Source organism: Eublepharis macularius, chromosome 6 (assembly GCF_028583425.1).
Source record: "Eublepharis macularius isolate TG4126 chromosome 6, MPM_Emac_v1.0, whole genome shotgun sequence".
Lineage (NCBI taxonomy): Eukaryota > Metazoa > Chordata > Lepidosauria > Squamata > Eublepharidae > Eublepharis > Eublepharis macularius.
The window spans coordinates 52,319,434-52,332,032 of NC_072795.1; the positions used below are offsets into that span (position 1 = coordinate 52,319,434).

The following is a 12,599-nucleotide window of genomic DNA, read 5'->3' on the forward strand; positions in this document are numbered from 1 at the left end:
CAGCATTCGAGCTCAATCAACCGTATTAGGCTCCTTTCTCCGGGGGCTTTGCAAGGCCCCTTGAAAACGGGGAGGTCCCGAGCGGTTTCCAATTGCGAGCAGGGAGAATTGGGGAAGGGGCGAAGGGGGGAGGGCAAAGGGTCCGCCAAGGCGCACATCCATCCTACCCTGTGAAGCAAACCGCGAAGAGCAGCGTCGCCTTGCCCCTGTACGGCAGGCTGGGCGTAGAAAGCCCCCCTGCCCCATCATGTGCCAACCAGACACGCCGCAGGGGTCGAGCGTGAGCAAAGACGCATCCGCGGAAGTTGCCTCTGCTACTCACTTGGGATCGCCGCCGCTCCCGTGCTGGGAGCTCCCGTTGCTCCGGCCGTGGCCCAGGGGAGAAGCTCCCGCCGCCCGCGCGTCTGGCCGGCCGGCGTCTCTCACCCTCTGCCCAGCCTCCGGAGCTTTTCCGCCGCGCAGGGTTGCGAGCGCCGAGCCGCTGCCAGCCGGGGCGGGAGAGTGACCCCCATCGCCGCCCGGCCGAGGCGAGGAGGGGGGGCTATGCAAAAAGCAGGGCGAGACCCGGGCAGAGGCAGAGCCCGCCCGACGCTGGGGGGCACGGGAGGGACGCGCCCCGGCCACGCGTGCGATCCGCTATCGGGCTTTTGTGCAGGGCGCGGAAGAGGCGGCCGGAGGACTGCCCCTCGGCCCCGCCGTCCAGCCTCCCAGCTCCGGCGCGACAGCTCGGGGGACTCGCAGCCCCGCCAGCCCCAGGCGGACCCCGGCCGGCCCCCACGTGGGGATGGCCGCGCGAGGGAGGGTCGCCCGGCCTCGCCCTTCCAGGCCCCGGAAGGCGGGCTGGACTGGACACGACCGGCCGCCGAGAGCCCCTTCCTCTCCGCGCGTAGCTGTGGCGGACGCACGAACGCGGCCAAGGCTCGGGAGGGGGAAGAGGGAAGCGGCTGCGGCTGAGGCTTTTGTTTGCAGTCGCCGCCTGTAAAAGCAGCAGCCGGGTCTGGGGTCCTGGAGAGGGAACGGAGCTGCTGCTGTGCTGACTGGTCGAGCGAAGGCTCCCTGTGAGCCCTCTTTGCAAGCGCTGTATACAGGCCGGGGAAAGAGAGAGCCTCTGAGCGTGTGCAGAGCGCCTCGGCCCCTCACTCCGCAGCCGCAACCAGCCCGTTCTATTGCACACATCGGAGGGCTGGAGAAAAGGCGTTCAGCTTTTCCGGGCAAGCGTGAGACCCAGTACCTGTCGTTTGAGAAATCAAACCTAACAGGAAGGGGGGGGGGGAGAGTGGCTCTCTTTGAATTCTAAAGATGCCTAATGCACCTGTTTGCTACACTGTACACACATTCTACAAGAACACACGAATGGGATCCTGTAGTGCCACGCAGTGCATCATTCGTGTCAGATCCTGCTGTATCATACAAACCCAAACACAGTAAAATACACCAGTACAAAACCAATAAATTGTTGAAGCACTGCAGACTACCCAAATTTCTATTCTCTCATAAAATGTTAAAATATACTTAATCATGCAAAATAATAATAATCGTTTTATGTGTCTTATGGAAAACCACTAGTGAGGGCACCTTCTGAATCCATCCACACCCTTGCAGTGCGGAACCATGATAGAAAAGGTACTGAACCTTGCCAAAGAGGTCAGCACCAGAAGAATGGAAGGCACTGCTAAGAGAAACTGTTGCAGGGGCCTGAATTGGCATGCAGGTTCATACAGATCGTCAATCAGCATAATGAGAACTAGCCAATTGGCCCAATTGTTAGGGATAGTCAGATCCAGGATTCAAAGGTCTCAAAAGCCATTTACGCATGTAAAGCTATTAAAATGTAAAATTACTGCTTTGGATTGAAGTAATTAGGCAATGTGTCAAGGAAGAGATGAAAAGCCAGACACCAACTTTCTGGGAGGCTTATAAAGGGCAGTAGGCCAGTCTTCATAGCACCTTTGTAGCTGATTAGCTTTGTGTTTGAAGTCAAACACAGTGAAGCTCATTTAACCACTGGATAATGCTGGTGGTAGAATTGGAACCATGTCAGGCCAACACTAAGCTCGACTCACCTCAACAAGAAGCAGCCATCTGTAGAAGTACTTAAAGGATTACCGCATCACTCCTAATGATACATAAGCCTTGCTTGATTAGCCACAGGTTTTACTCACTCTCTGCAGGGCTCAGTATTGGGTAACTTTGGCTTTATGCATTATATATCACTGTGTCTAACTGTGGAAGTCTGACCTCTGCACAGATAGCTAAACCCATGCAGCAGAGCCAGTCATAACTCATATTGGACTTGTAGAAAAATCTAAGGGGGAAAGGTGAGATCCCCCCAAATGCCTTACCTGCCATGTCTCCACATGTAGAGGCATCACACAAATACCAAACTTCTGGAATTTGGGCATCATTTGGGATAGCTGTAGCAAACCCAAATGTGCAAAAATGAAAGTGCTGGAAGTAAGCATTAAGAGAAAGAAGCAGAGGAAAGCCAGATCTTGGGGGAAGGGAAACTGGAACCACAGTGGGAAGAGAAGGGGAAGTGGGATTCCCCTCCCCCACCCTCTATATGCGTGTGTTTTTCCCCCTCTGGCCTTTCCTTATCTTGTATTCTCTAGGAGATGGGCAATGTTGTGACTAGAGTTAATGTACAATACTCAAGGGAAAGTAGAGGGGGGATGAGGGAGTCTGTCTGCAAATGCCAGTATCGGAACAAAACATTGCATTGTGTGTAGGTCGGTGTCTGAGGGCCAAGCTACAAGTGACAAATGACACTTGAATGGCAAGTGTATTTCTCCCTGTTCACTTGCCCTCCACTCAATCCACTTGCCAGGCAAGTGTCTTTTGTCATGTGTAGCTTGGCCCTCAGTAATGTCTGAGCAGCAAGAATGGTCCTACTTTGGGGTCTTGAGTGGTATTCTATCTCCCAGAGCAGATTCTGGGAAATGGGAGATCTCTCCAGGCTGTGCCTTATCACTTGTACACTTTTAAAGAGATGTGTGCCAAATTCTTTTATGGGATTTGTTCTGGCTAGCTTACTACATTCAAGCGTTTTAGAATAGAGTGCTGCTCATTGTAAGTCAGGGGACAAACTTGGGGTCCAGTCTTGAAGAAAGGTAGGCTAAAAATGCTCTAAACCAATCAATAAAACACCTTTGAGGAAACATTGATAAAGTTAGGGATAAGTAGAGAGGATTGCTATATTAATCAGTTATATAAAGAGATAAGATGAAATAGTGTAGTAATAATGAAATGAGAATTTTTTCCTTTTTGATTATTAATTTTTATTACTAAGTATGGGGAAGAAGGTGGGAGGCGCTACGTATGTGTAGTATATAGTAATGGGACTTAATAGTTGCAATTTTTATTACTATGTGGATAAATATTGAAAAAGATTGTTCTTGTGCACTCTGTATTCTAAGAACTCTTGTAGTGATAAGTCGTAAAATCTTCTTGACCTTATTAACTTTTCCCTTCCCCCTTCTTTCTTTTTGTATCCCTGTTTTTACTTTGATAAAATAAAAATATAAAAATAAATAAATAAAACACCTTTGAGTACAGGAGTCTACTCCACAGAATTCTACGGCTGCATTCTGATGTGACAACAAACAGTGGTTTGATCAAACCTGCCATTGTTACATCCAAATGTAGAGGGTCAAACAAACTAAGAATAAGTGATCAGCATTCAAACCAGAATTTCACATTAGGATTTGCAGCTGTTTTGTGGTAAGGTCCCAAACAACATTTCTTTGACTGACCACATCTGATCTGGACACAAAGGAAGAGGGGGGAGAACTCTTACCAAAAAGCAGGAGAGAGGCAAGGAGATGACCAACTAGACTTAATTTACAGCTGGTAGAGAGTTTGTTGCACAAACCATGGTTGATTATGAATGCAGTCTATGAAGCTGATGACAATCACCTTCTGTGTCATCCCAGGAAATAGCCATATACACACCGAAAATCTGGCCTTAAACTTAGAGAAGTTCCCAAGAAAAAAAGAGATACAGAGGAAAACAACGAATTCCTTTGGTCAATTTAGAAGCCACCCTTCCTGTTTGCAAAGTTCTTGGGATACTAGTAGCTCTTCATTACATTTCTTTAGTGTGAAAAAGTAAAAAAAACAGACAACTAAGCTTGATTGACAGCCCCTCAGTCTTTTTTAAAACAATGCTTTGAAGCAGATTTGCTTTAAGCTTTCTTTGCAGCTGGCATTGTTAAATTAAGCCTTAAATCAATTATAAAAAAATATTACACATCAGTTTTATTTTATTTCAGAAATACACTTATTCAAGGAAGTGTTTAATAATAGTGAGACAATGTATGCATGTATTTTAAATTGTACTGAGTTTATTTTAAAAGTTGCAAGGATTTAAATAACAGCAGGCAAATTTATTTAAATAAATGCCAAATAATATTTACCATGGCAAGCTGAAATTTACATAATTTTGAGTTTAAGCCTTCAATATAACTAATTTATCAAAGTGAAAGTTGCCAAAATTATGCCTCTTGGTTGGTCAATCATGGTGGCATATGAAAAGAGCCTTTCAGCAGAGAGAGAAAAGCATAAGCCTATTGGCTGAACAATATCACCACAGCCAGGTATTCATTAAAAGGCTTGCAAGTTCTGCTGTTTGTCAGTTCGGTAATGTAGTATCTTCTTCAGCCTAATTGCTTTGTGACCGAGGACTGGTATAGAGAAGATGTTAAGATGCAGCAATGCACAGGAACGCAGTTCCAGCAGTTCCCCAAAGAGGTCACATGTCAGGTGGCCCTGCCCACCTGACTCTCGGCCATTTTGGGCCTGTTTCAGCCTGGATTGGGGCCGAAACAGCCTGGATTGGGCCTCTGACAGGTGGTGGATCATTCTCCTGCTCAGCAGCAGCCCGATCCTGACCATTTTAGGCCCCTTTTTGGCCATTTTCAGCCCCCTTTTGCCATTTTGGGCCCAATTTTGGCCCTGAATGGCCAGGATTGGGTCCAAAACAGCCAGGATAGCTGATGTCAGGGGGTCTGACATATGCAAATCGGTTATGCTAATGACACGTTTCCAGTGATGTCAAGGCGTGTGGCATATGCAAATGAGCTAATGAGCGATGTTAATGAGTTCCTCCAGCTCTTTTTCTACAAAATGACCCCTGAATGAATCAGTTTGGATATATTCTCTGCCAGGGCTATTTTATGGGAAAAGAGGTGGTGGAACTCTGTGGGTTGCCAGCACAGGGGGCAACTTTTGGCAGGAGGTGGTGCCTCTGGTACCACATGTGCACACGCAAAGTGCATGCATGCTCCCAGGACCAATAACGTCACTTTGGGTCAGCTTGAACAAGGGAGCAATTTTTAAAAGTTTAAATCACCCTTGGTAAAAATGGTCACATGGCTGTTAGCCCCGCCCCCTGATCTTCAGACAGAAGGGAGTTTAGATTGCCCTCCGCGCCTCTCCAGCGGTGTGGAGGGCAATCTAAACTCCCCTCTGTTTGGAGATCAGGGGGCAGGGCTAACAGCCATGTGATCATTTTCAAGAGGTTCCGGAACTCCGTTCCACTGTGTTCCAGCTGGAAAAAAGCCCTGCTCTCTGCCATGAATCCACTAGGTGGCCTGAGGCAAGCCATTGTCTCTGAACCTCTGCTTCTCTCTCGCCCTCCTGCCTGCAAGATGGAGAATGGACTACTGAGCCACCTTACAGGGCTGTTATAAGGTTTACAGCAAGATAATGTATGGGAAGCACTTTAAACACTGGGAAGTGCTATGCAGATGCTAACTATTATTACAATTGCTGGCTTCAGCATTCGTAAATAACAACAACAACATTCATTTAATATACCATCCTTCAGGACAACTTAACACCCACTCAGAGTGGTTTACAAAGTGTGTTATTATTATCCTCACAAGTCACAACAATCACCCTGTGCTGAGAGAGCTCAGTCACCCAGCTGGCTTCAAGCAGAGGAGTGGGGAATCAAACTTGATTCTCCAGATTATAGTCCACTACACCAACCTGGCTCTAAACTTGGTATAGTCATTATCCAAAGTGAACTACAGTAAAATCCTAAACAGAGGAAAGACACAAGGTTTAAAATCAAGCCTTGAATTCCAAATTCATACCTGCTTGCAGCCAGACCAGTTAATACATTCTCTGTCTTTCATGCTTAGAAAACACCATTTCAAAGAACACAGCTTTACAAGGCTTTCCAAAGCCTGTAAGAGGCAGGCTCTTCCAAAAAGTCTCCAAAAGCCCATCCCAGAAGGGAGGACCAAAAAGATAAAGAGTTCTTGAGCAAGTAGCAGGAGGACATACTAATCGCTGCCACGCAGGCGCTGCAAGGGGCAGTTGCTAGGCTGAGCATTCAGGTTAATATAGGGACTAATATGGACACCCACCTTCTTACTAGTGTGAATGTGGGATCCACCAAAGTTGGATCAAACAATTCATTAGTACTTTTCAGTTGACTTCTCAGACTCAAGGCACACTAATCATATCATTTTCTGTAATTGTCCCCCCCCCCCCCGCAAATACTGGCAAAGTACAGGTTTTGTCTTCAGCAACTGATTTAACCATTAGCGCTCAGCAGTTAGCATTCAATTGACCGCAAGTGTTTTGTTTTGCAGGAATCAGTTTCTTTAGCAAACAAGATGAGGGTCAGCAGCAAAGGAAGACTGAAAAATCTGCTCAAAATATCCGCTCCACTGTGACTTGCCCACATGAATCTGCTCTAATTGGATCAGAGGTGATTTTAGTAAATACTTTCTACTAAAATCTCTACAGACATCTTTTTGTCTGCAATTCCAAAGGCTGGCTTCTTTTTGGCTTCTATTTCCCACTAAATACGAACTGTTACGGCTGGCAAGCCTCCTAGCACAACTAATGAATGGCTCTATAAATTGAAAGAAGTCTTAAAGGTATTTTAGTCTTTTGATGAACAAGACCTGTGACTAAGCATCTGTCTTCACTTTTTTGCAGGTAATCTAAACTTGGCTTGCCACAGGCTTGCAGGCTTTAATTATACGAAATAAAGTTGCAACTGAATCGAATTAATATTGTCTAAGCATATACACTTTTAATAATTGGAATTCCAATTCTGTGTGAATTTCCAAGGTGCAGGGCTTTTTTTTCCGTGGGATCTCCCCAGATCTCAGATCCGGCACCTCTGAAAAAAGATTACGTGACTGGTGGCCCCACCCCCAGCACCCAAAGACCCGTGGGCCATCTCCCTGGGTGGAGCTTCTCCCAGGCTGCCTGCTTCCCCAGCCTCTTCCCGGGCCTTTTCCTTCCTCCCTCCCTCCCTCCCTTTCTCTTTCTTTCGTTCTTTTTTTGTTTCCTTTTTTCTTTTCCTCCCTCTTCCTCTTTCCATGTCTTTTCTTCTTCCCTTTCTTTACCTTCCTTTCTGAGGCGCCGCTGCCACCTGGCTGACTGAGAGGCAGGCCAGGAGGGAGAAGAAAGGAAAAGAAAGCCGCCCTCCTGTTGCTCTCCCAGCCACTGCTGCACCAAGCAAGGAGCAAGAGAAGGAAGGAGCCCAGCAGCAGGAGCCACAGCAGGTGAGGCAGCAGCGCCCGGTGGCAGCAAGCCAAAAGCGGCCGCGTGGAGCGAGGCAGGGGCTCCTTCACTACCTGCATGGGGCAGGTGAGGCAGCCACCTGGGCCGGCCCTTGTTGAGGTTAACAGAGCAAGCAGCCACTTCTCTCCCCCTCCCCTCCCCGGTCTTTGGGAGCAAAGGAGCCTCTCAGAAGGCCCCCCCAGTGGCCAGTGGCGAGCCACGGTGCTGCAGCTCGTGGTCGGCTCTTGTTTGTCCAGTCAGCTGGTCCCACAGGGAAAAGAAGAGGTTGTTCTATGAGCCCCCCTCTTGGGGTGGGGGATCTTTAGGAGAGAGGATGTAAGAGAACAAATGGTCACAAATTAGACTTTAAAGGTGAAAACACTCAGAAACCTGGAATTAAAAAGGATGAAATGTTTCAGCAGAGATTAGTTCATGCGCTGGTGTCAACCTCTCTAAGTGTGGAGCTTCATTGGTCAAGTGGAGTCTGTGTTAAGTCAATGGGGGAATGGAAAGGAGATGCTTATCAGGGATTTTTACTTCCCAGCCTTTACTTCCCAGTCATGCATAGCATGACTTAAATGGTCAAGAGACTAATAGTATATCGTGTTAAATTGTTCCTGTTTTGTTTTGGCTGTGTATCAGCTTTCTGCTTGTTTTCAAATTTATGCAGTCCATACCCGATTGTATTATTGAATGTCCCAGCCATAGATCATATTGACTTACAGTGTAATCCGCCTTGAGTCTCAGTGAGAAAAGCAAACCATAAATAACATAAATAAATAAATAAATTGGACATTACCTAGTCCCACAACCTAAGAAAATAGAATCTGGATTTAAGACTGTTTAATGCCACTGCTTTCTGTCAGATTTAGGTGGAAAGTCATAAACTAGTGATGGGTGGCTATATGCTTTACGGTATCTGGACAAGCCAATCTAAGCCATGAGATATTGTTGTTCTAGGGTTTCCTATTAAGCTGAAGTAACATAATGGCTATGGGCTGTGATCCAGGAGGTCCCTGGTTCAAATCTCACTTCTACCAGGAGCTCACAAGGCGGCCTTAGGTACTCTCAACCATCCATCTGCAATATGAGAACAACACTGGTCTACCTTACAGGGCCATTGTAAGGGTTACTGGTAATATCTGCAATGCTCTCTGAACAATGAAATTGCTATAGAAATGCAAAGCGTTGTTATTTCACTTAGGAAAAGTGCAATAATACAAAGCACCATAGTTTTGTCTTTATTTATTCCCTTATTGGACGTCTATCCCACTCCATCCCAAAGGCAGTGTAGCTTGCAATACTTTAATTATCACTCTCGTTTATGTACCAGCAAAACTGCAGCACTGGAAAAGCAATCATAAACAAAACCTACTTAGCTTCCGAGATCTAAGATCAGGCTAGCCTGGCTATACTGCCCTAGTTAACTCTTATGCTAAAATAACTGTGAACAGATCTTTCATCCACACATTTCTCTAATTATTTTTAAAGTCCCTAATATCCTCTGGAAGTTGCCACTTCATGTGGTAGTGAACTCCATATATTACAGATGCACTCTTTAATATCCAGAGGAGTTATCCGTGTTAGTCTGTAGTTGCAAAATACTAAAGAGTCTAGCAGCACCTTTAAGACTAACCAACTGTATTGAGGCATAAGCTTTTGAGAACCACATGCATAAGTGGGTGTCATCAAAATATTGATGGCACCCAATACCAATGCCTCAGACAATCTAATTTGAAAGTCTTTTAATCAAATGGATTCTGGTTTTGGAAAAGGTGTGACCAAACTTGCAATTTGCTGCTCACAAAGTATATTTCTGGCTCATTGCACTGCTGAGAGGGAACATTGGGTAAGGGGTGGGGAGGCGAGCAGGCCAGAAGCAAGGGAGTGCTCTGGGGGGTGGCTGCGCCCTGCGCAATGACTTCCGGGAAGTGACGTCACCATGTGTTTCTGGTGGCGTGCAAGCGCTGCACGTGCACATGTAATAATAGAGAGATCAACCACGTATTTTCCCAGAAAAAAAGCCCTGCCAATGTGAGACGCAAGATAATACAATCTAAATTGTATCTCATATACCAAATACACACATTTTTCAATACTATCCAGTTCTGCTTCTCAGCTGTTGGTTGATAATTGCATTCTCTGTTATTTGTTTATTTTCCTCTCTGCTGTTGAGCATAAGATGTCCCAGCAAAGTTCAGAAGGGCTGAACGGAAACTCCCAACATAAAGGACTCTCAGACAATAGAACAGAGCCACAGACTTTTCCATAAATCTTACAGGACATTTTGAGGAAAGCAAAAAGATATCTGTAGTGATTTTTATAGTAACTTTCTTAAGATCACTTCTAATCTAATCAGAGCAGACTCATGTGCATGTTTCCCCCTGAGAACAGGAGGTGGACATTTTCTTTTTCTCTGCCCAGTCTTTACAAATTTGAGAGATGACCATGACTGACCCAATCTGGCGTATACCGCAACTATTACTGTAAACAGATGTCTGTCTTTGTCTCCAATAAGGTGTCCTTGTTTTGTACAAATACACTTTCATCAGGATGATTGCAGCACACTTTCCTAACTTGTTTACAAGTTACCCGTTGAGATATATGCACTTTGATCCTATTTCCTAACTGGCTAAAACCGATACCCTTTCCCTGAATTTTGTGGGCATTTGCAAATCTGTCAGAGAAAGAATTGGAATGTTCCTCCCACTCTCATCTCCAACATAATTCTGCAATTCTCCTTCTCGTTGGCTGGCTTTGGTTTTGCTCCAGGTTTCTGTCTTTTCCTGCAGCCCTCAGGGTTCCATCCTCCACAAGTACTCTGTTTTTTTTCTTCTGGCCCTCCACTTCCTACACAAAACTTCCATCAGTCCCATCCCTTCAATTCTTTGCTTAACAGATCTTGACAGGATCAAGATACTATCACAGTCTTGTGCGTTCATAATATCACACATCCTCATGAGTTCCCATCGTGGGTATAACAAGAAATTTTTCAGAGGAAGCAGCATAGAGTCAGTCAAGGGTCAGAGAAGCCCAAAACTGTGCAGCCTTGGAACACAATTATATAACATCTAATAATGTTTTCAACCCCTTCCTTGTTACAAAATTAAGCTGCAATCAGGTTTCTTCTGTCTCCTTACACAGAATACTGGGACCCCAAAATACACTTGGATTTAATTGATTAGATATCTACACATACTATGCTTCTGCACTGGCTTGGGACTTTACTTAGTACAGCCCTTTCACCAGTAATAATTCACCTCAGCTCCCAGCATCACAGACCACTGGGTTTGGCCTCTCAAGCTCTTCTCTGAGGGCTGTCCAGGGTATCTGTTTGGCTACAGGATGCTGGACTAGGTGAACCACTGGTCTGACCCATCTGGACTTTTCTTATTTTCTTATGTCATTATCACAATGTACAAATCAACTAAAACAAACCCACCCAGCATTTGGTAAACTAGCTTATGCCTCAGCTCACTGCAATATAAAAGTTGTAACATACCAGAGGAATTTTGTGAAAACACGCCATGGAAATCTGCATTATTGACACCCAAGCGGACAGTTTTGCACTCAGACATACGGAGGGTTAGGACCAGTGATGTGGGTTTTCTGGGAAAATTTGGATCTGAACTATTTACAGAAAAAAATCAGATTCAATTTTAAATAAATAATTTAAAGAGTTGAATAATACTAGCAAAAGAAGGTGAATACACCATGCACAAGCCTGGACCATGTAGAAGCACTGCAGTTTGTGTGTGCTTCATTTATCTACATTTAACTTACCTAAAGTTATTGAGCTGCAGCTCTGACGACTATAGATACACAGGCTCTATTTACACAAATTTGCCATGGAAAAATACAGAATCTGAACATTTTCTGCACCACATCACTGGTTCGAATTGTAACTGGGCATTAGTTCTGCAAACAAGCCTAACCTTTTCAGACCTTTTTATTCGTCCCCTCACAGCTTAGTAGAAGACCAATACATTGTATACATTAGGCCCCAGGTTCAAAATCTGGTGCTTCTAGTTAAAAGGCAGTAGCAGGGCTGAGAAAGGCTTCTGCCTGAGAGGTGAGCTAGCCCCTGCCAGCTGGAACCAGCAGTACTGAGCTAGAAGTACCAGTAGTCTGTCTCAGTATAAGACACATTTGCGATTATATTCTACACACTGTAAACTTCCACCCATGTGCCTCTCTGTTAGATTCCATTTTAAAAATTACACAATGTTTATCACACAAATAATAAACTTGCATCATGGCCAGCACCTTCCATCTTTTATCACTTCCAGTTACACAGGGTACCTGTGGGTTATATGAAGCCCACGCACGGACCATTTGACAGGGATAGCTGGATGAAGATTTGTTTCCCCCATTATCTTATTACCATCTCTTTCCATTCTGTTTCCTGGATGCCAGATTCCTGGTACAGGATTACTTTGACATGCCGATGACTGTAAAAATAGCCCTCCTCCCATCATCCCAGTAAAGGAACCATGATGGAAACAAGAGAAGCTTATTGTGAAATGAAAGTTTGTGGTAGCAATCAGCACATGCATAATATGGCCCTGAACAAGTACTATTAGAATGTTTGCATATGCAGACCCCCCCCCCAATCCTTTATTAGATAATCTGGGCAGCAGAGGCTTACCTGGTTGTGATCAAGAAAACTAAGTGAAAGAAGAAGCAGGAGAGAAAAAAACTGGCTGCTCAGAAGACGTTACAGGAAAAATAACAGTCATCTCATATCAGCAAAGAGCAGGAGTTAGGCAATCTTCGCATGTGTGCCAAACAGTGGTACGCCAGACTGTTTGCTTGGCACTCAAGAGCAGCTCTTCATCCAAGTCCCTGTAGGGTTGCCAACTCTGGGTTGGGAAATTCCTGGAGATTTGTGAGTAGAGTCTTGGAAGGGCAGGGGAGGGTCCTCAACATTGTAGAATAACAGAGTCCATCCTCCAAAGCAGCCATTTTCTCCAGGGGAACTGATCTCTGAAGTAAATGAGTTGTAATTCTAGGAGATCTCCAGGCAACACCTGGAGTCTGGCAACTGTACTGTGCAGCACTTAACAATGCCA

General features: G+C 45.3%; 1 protein-coding gene across 4 annotated transcripts in view; it reads right to left on the reverse strand.

Annotated features, from left to right (window-relative positions):
• ST6GAL1 (ST6 beta-galactoside alpha-2,6-sialyltransferase 1) overlaps positions 1-12,276 on the reverse strand; it is a 120,418-nt gene extending 108,142 nt beyond the window's left edge. Inside the window, exon 1 of one of the 4 annotated variants that reach the window (XM_054982402.1) lies at positions 12,176-12,276. The gene's annotated coding sequence lies outside the window, so the exon portion shown is untranslated. Of the gene's footprint in view, positions 1-322; positions 843-12,175 lie in introns of those variants that run through there. The other 3 variants (XM_054982404.1, XM_054982405.1, XM_054982403.1) reach the window with 3 other exon arrangements.
• Positions 12,277-12,599: the final 323 nt, after the last annotated feature.